The sequence below is a fragment of the Pempheris klunzingeri genome, chromosome 8 (genome assembly GCF_042242105.1).
Source record: "Pempheris klunzingeri isolate RE-2024b chromosome 8, fPemKlu1.hap1, whole genome shotgun sequence".
Taxonomy (NCBI): Eukaryota; Metazoa; Chordata; class Actinopteri; order Acropomatiformes; family Pempheridae; genus Pempheris; species Pempheris klunzingeri.
Genome location: NC_092019.1, coordinates 18,550,467 through 18,557,242, shown reverse-complemented (window position 1 = coordinate 18,557,242; position 6,776 = coordinate 18,550,467).

Below are 6,776 nucleotides of genomic sequence, written 5' to 3'. Positions count from 1 at the left end.
CACAGGCGGACGCTTGGCACTGCAAATTCTGCTGACCAGCCCAGCCGAGACCCCCCTCACCTATCGGCCGGAGCGGCCATCAATCCGGCACAATAGCCTGGAGGAGGCTGGGGGAGATGGGATGAGAGGGAAGGGGATGTGGACCTGTGATGCTCAATGGGTAACGCATGCCACAAACACTGTCAAGGATTAGGAGTTTGATTCCTGCTGGGCATGTGAGGAAAAATATGTGGGTACTGTGGCTGCCAGGCATCTGTCACCATCATTGTAGAGGATGCCCTGGCATCTAGTAAAAAAAGGGCTCATATGATGAATAACCATAATAATCACTCTTGTAACCTTTACCAATAGAATAGCGCTGAAACACCTGGTTGATTAATTCATTAGTTGATCAAAAGAAAATTGTAGTGATAGAATTGTAGTGATAAAAATGAATGTAATTATTTGTAAATCATTAAATTAATTTACTTATTATTGAACCTTGACAAATATGAAAAATTCTCCCCAGTTCTGAGTCATATTTAGTGAAATGTGCATTTGGTTTTTTGGAGAATTCAGAATAAATAACCAATCGTATCATCATTTTGGAATCTGGTATTTGTCATTAATTTCGACATCTTAAAGTCAAGGCTGAATTACAAAAAAACTTTACTGAACAATAAGAATTAACATAACAGCAAATTTGCAAAGCTGAACTGTAGAGAAATTAATTTGCAATGTTTGTTTGTAAAGCTGATTTAGAAGTATTTTGCTGCTGTGGTACTGATCCAATTACATGCGTTAATGTGAATATCATTAAACAGAATTTCAGATTATTTAAACATCTGTGCCATTTTTTTGCCACACAATAGTTGTGAATTTATTCCAATGTAACTGGTAAATGCATCTGGGGTTGTTTATTTTACTTTTGCTGTTTTATGCCTATAAAATAATTAAATATACACCCGCAGGAAAGGCAAGCTCTCCCCATCGCTGTATTTAAGCCACTGGTCCTACAAGACAGTTGAGGATACAATGATTTTGTTTTTGTTGTTCTGTTTTTTTCCTCATGAAATTGCAAGTACCTTACAGACTCCATGCCATGAAATCAAAAGGGTTCAGGTGTAAAGTGGTATGGATAAAAGCTAGGTCATGGTTGTGGCAGGGTGCCACGGTGGGAGCATGTCCAGGGCCCAAAGCTGTGGCGGTGGGGCCAGTGCTGGACTACGTCCTGCAGGTAAAATGGATGAGGGTCAGTGTGGGGGGAGAGTCTGCCTCCCTGGTCATTGTGTTGGGGGAGGTAGTCATTACAGACTGACCGTTACGGTGACAAGCAGTGACACACTGAGGCTTCACTCAGGGGAATTAGGTGGTGGACAGACGATGGGATGTGCAAAGGTAGTGTGGACATTTTATGTGTGCTACATCTTTTTTTACTCTCTATACATTTAGCAGCTATATGTGTACATGTTGTGATTCTGTGTTGCCATATATATGTGTGTGTGAGTGTGTGTGTGTGCGAGTGTGTGTCCAGGCTGGATAGCACATATTTGCTAATCTGGAGGGGGTAGCTGGAGGAAGGGGGTAGGGTCAGAAGCTGGGGTCGGGTGTTAATTCACTGCTTCAAACCAGAGCCAAGCACCAAAACAGGAGAGACTGCAGCAGAATAGGTCGACAAAAACCACAAGAATATATTCAAGGTCCGCTGTGGTAACCACCTCTGATTCAACCCCTGCGGATTCTTTAGATTCCCGTTCGCTCTTACTTTCCTCCCTTCTATCTTAAATTTCACCTCGTCTAATTCCATCTTTTCCCCAGTCTCTCCTCTCCCTGGCCGGTCCAGTACGCCACCTCCTCCCCCAGCTGTTAGACCGCCAAAGGTCAGTCAGTGTGCAGGGTCATCAGTCTGGGATGAAGCTGAACTTTAACCCGGAGCCCTTGATGTATTCCAACCACAAACCCGCAGACACACTCACATAATGGACATGTGTGGCCTCACAAGAGGCCCGTTTCATTGTGGTCATTTTTGATCAATTTATCACTTCTCCTTTGTCACGTATTGAAGTCCTGTCTGTTGTGGTGGAGCCTCGGTCTCTGCGGCTGCTGTACTGGTTGAGTGGTCAGGTTAAGGAAGACAACGCCATCGACCACATGATCTTTTCGGATGATTAATCCAACCACCATTTATCAGCTAATCAATGCAGCAATGATCGTGAATTGTCCATTGATTATATTCAATAACCACAATTGATACATGACTAGGTGGGGGGGGGGGGGGCAGCATGACAGACAGACAAGGTAGCCTGCACACACGAACCAGACAAACAGCATCTAAATAAACTATTTATTTATAAACTCCTTATTTTATTGTTGAGCAAACTGGCCTCAATGGAAATGTATAATTGCATTATTGTATATGTCTGACTTTTTGGTTCCCCTTTATGTTCTCTGAGTTCTTTATTCACACGTACTATGTGAAATATATGCAATGAATCAAATCAAAATAAAGCCTGATTTAGTTCAGACCACCATAACCTACATCTGCAGTATAAAGAAATTGCATCTATATGTACAATAATTATATCTAAAATATTATTTTTTCAAAATAATGGTAAATAAGTAGACAAATTATTTCAGAAATTCCAGAAGTAATGTGCAGAACAGACTTTAGAAGGCAATTGTGAACTTTGGGTTAGTTTTCTATTCAGGCAAATCCTCTATCAATATATTCTGTATACACCGGTCACTGCTGGCCCCCTTCTTGTCACAAAAACGATGCATCGTGCAACTGCAATCTTTCCACCTTAATTGAGGAACTGGCCAAGCGACCTTTGACCTGCGGGTCATTACCGCATTGTGCGCCGGGCCGCGGAGAGCAGCCACACCATTTGGGAGAGGAGTCGTGCGCAGAAAATGGATTAATTTTGTATGGCCTGTGGTGCTTGATACGGACTGGAAGTAGCCAGTAAGAAAAAAATGCCAAGAAAAACCTGCATCAAAGCCTACAGCGACGATCCGGCCTCATAACACCAAAACTGAGCCAATAAAAGGGATTATGAGACGAGATTTCGGACAGGCTGCATAGACTTTAACATAAACCATAAAAAATGAATGCATCGGTTGTGTGGTCTGTTCAAAGTTGATAAGGTACAGGACAGGGTGTCAAGGTGCCAGTTCAGCAGAAAAAAAAAACAGCCCTAGCTCACATGCACGCTGTTCATTGTAAGGTTCACCTCAATCCTATTTGGATAATCTATAAAATATTAATAATCTTTTTTCCCTGAACGCATCGCTGTTAAAATCCATGCAGGATGATGGTGACAGTTTTACAAAAGATGCACCAGCTTGCAGTTTGCTGCAGTGTTTCACTAAATGTGCAGGTGTCATCACTTGATAAATAACCTTTCAATGCACTGAATCTGACTTCCTCATTTTTAAAGAAACTTAACTTATAAAACTGCACGTTTTACTATCGTAGTCCTTCCTTAGGATGAATGTAGAATCGAGTACATTTTAACATTTTTTTTAACCTCTTCACACATTTTTCCTCGAAAAAAAGTAAAAGAAACGTTTAGTCGTGAGGCTAAACATTTTGAAATAGCCCAGGCTATATTGTAAAGGCTGTCTAATGTCCACTATGTTTCTGATATGAGGGCAAAGCGTCCGTAAGAGTTTCTCTTCTCTTTTAAGGCGATAAACTGTGACTCAGACTTCCATTTATGTTTTTTTTAATTATATATGCACAGAGGTAAATTCTACACAATCACTCTTGTAAATAAAAGCTTGACAATTTGTAATATTAATAGCAATTATTAGACAACCAAAAGCCAATTGCACGCGTTAAGGAGCGGATGAAATCTGGGTCCTTCTGTTTAATTCTGGGAATTAGAGTCAAAATATTTCTGAACTTTCTTGCAAAAGATTTCAAATAACTTCGAAATTAAAAACGAAATATTGAAAACCTCCAAACTCGAGGCTTTAATTATGCTCAGTTTGCATAAATACCGGTTGAAATCCTGCAAAAATAAACCGTAAATAATGGGGCTTTATTTAAATAATATGCATACGCTCATAAAAATATTATTTCACATCATATTTTAGCGCAACGGGATCCGCAGGATAAGCTGCAACATTGGAAACGATTGGAGCTCGGAATGTAGGGTTTTTAAATATTCATATGCAAAATTCATATTTACATATTCTCTAACACAACGTGGAGATGAACACCTGCAGGCTGCCAATTTTGAAAAGGAAATAAAGCTAAATAAAGTTCGATGTGATCAATAACTTTGCGCCCACCAGAACGGAGCGTTTTGGAGATTTGGACTTCATATGCAAAGCAACAGTGTTCAAAGTGGTCATCACAGATGGGCCTGCAGTCCAGCTCACATTCAGTTCGCTTCTAGTTCCACGTTTTTACTTTAATTTAGAGCAACATTTGACATCATTCGCAGATAACAAACTAGGAATATTTACTGTTGAATTATGATTTAGAATATTCTATTAAAACACACACACACACACACACACACACAAGCACAAGCACATTTCGTTATATGGATATTAATATTATTTTGCATGGTAATAAGATGAAGAATTCCAAATATAAGGTAAGATCAAGAGGAGGTTACAACTCAAAACACTAATTATTGATGAGCCTTGTGTTTATAATTCAAACCAGTATTTGACACGGGTCGCAAAGAGAGAACATCGACTCAAACATTTTGCTAAAAGTTTAGACACATTAAAAATAAAGCATTATTATCATTATTGTTATATATTAGGACGCCGTCCAGCTACGTTCAGGGCTCTCTCTCCTCTGAATAAAGTGAAAAGCACAGACCTAATGTGTTTGTTTGGTGACTTTAATGAGACTTTCCAAAATAAGGGTCGTGGGATAAATTGTGGGGGAAAAAATATCCACATACATGACTGATTAAATAAAAAAAACAAAACAATAGTGGAGTATTTTTCTTTCATAGGAGCTGCAGACTTAACGAGGACTGTCTGCTGACCGAAACGCACGTCCCGGTCTCGCGGGGTTTAAAGTCATATGTGCACTGTGGCTCACACCTCACATGCTCGACTGCTGTTTAATATGATGGCCTGCTTGGACTGATTTCACTTACAGCTCCTTGGGTTTCTCATACAAGGGCATTACCCTACCACATTAATCTACTTAACCACGAGAGGAAACGCGCGCTCACAATAACACATGTACAGTTACAAATGACTCCACAAACTTAGACGAGCTCACGTGGTCCCGTGGAGCAGCCCTGCCCTTAAACTGTTCCTATAATATACGTCTGGATTATTTCATTACCTTCCCAAAATCAAAGATTCAACCGTGGGACACTTGTGACAGAGTGTTTTCCCGTCAACACGTGTTGTGATGAGTGTGTGTGAGTGTCTGCTCGTTAAGGTGAGTGTGTGAGCCTAAATATGACCTTGTGGTGTGTTTCATTGCAACGGAGCGCAAAAGTCAAGCAGAGATGGACAGAAATGTGTTTGGAGAGCACATCTGAACCAAACCACAGCCATGATCATTCAGGACCCCCCCCCCTCCCCTCTGTGAGGTGTGTGTGTGTGTGTGTGTGTGTGTGTGTCAGTGCAAGATTGTGTGCCAATCAAACCATCACACTGACCCAATGGTTCAGTATCAGAGATGTTAAAGGGACATTCTGCTGGTAAAATGATGGGACGCAAGGGCTTTGTTTCACTGTGCAGACGCTGCTGAAGAGCTGCTTGTTTAATGATCATCGGGCACCGTGCAGACAGGCAGGCAGGCAGGGGGGCGAGCAGCGGACAGCAGGAGCGCAGCGGCCGGGCAGAGAGAAGCCAGCCCCGCTGGGAGGTGTCCGCCGCCCGCTCTCCTCCTCCCCTCTGCCGGTGCGAGCTCCTCGCTCAGCCTTATAAAGGCCATTTATCCCCTCCTTTTAATTGATTTTCTCATAATTAACTCAGTCTGTCCATCGATTTCCCTTCGGTGGTGTATCAGCCCTCACCGTGCTGAGGTGTTATTGTGCTATCTGCGGGCATCGGGATACCGACCAGCAAATATCGACCACACTGATTAAAAACCACACAGCGCGGGTGAATTTGCCCGTAAATCGCCGAGTTAAAGGCCACATTATGCAGAAATTAAGACACAGATTCCCTATTAACACACCGGCATCCACGCCCACCTGTGCGTAAAGAGCCCTCAAACCGGCCGTGGCCTTTCACAATTAGGAATCAAACAACAAAGAGACAACGACTGAAGACGAGTCAGCGGAACAATAGAGTCTAAACTGTGTAAATCGCTGTGGATGTCTCCATTTCAACACGATTCCTCCCTTCAAGCCAAACGCCCGTGCTGCCAGATGTGCATGAATTCAAATGTGGGCGGCATTACGCGCAGGATAAAAACAGCGCGTTCAGCAACAACGACCACAACCACACGTCCACTCACATCGTTTATATGAAGCAAATAATGTGCATGATATTCACAGACGGTGTGAGAAAGCATTGCAGGCGCAGAGCTGCAGCGTGGCTTCCGTATATGCATAACACAGAGCATATTCCGAATCAAATATTCCCGCGATAATACAACATGCAGAGCAGCCAAGAAGACACAACGCTATTCGTCCGCGGAGCAAAGGAGCAAGGGAGGATAGGGGAGAGAGAGCGAGAGGGAGAGGGAGAGAGAGTCAGAACGCGAGGGTTGCCCCCGTGAATTAATTTCTACCTAATCAATAAAAAAGAAAAAGACCATCCCCGCACAAAAAAATCATTAGGGCCGATATTTCTCCAGCCCC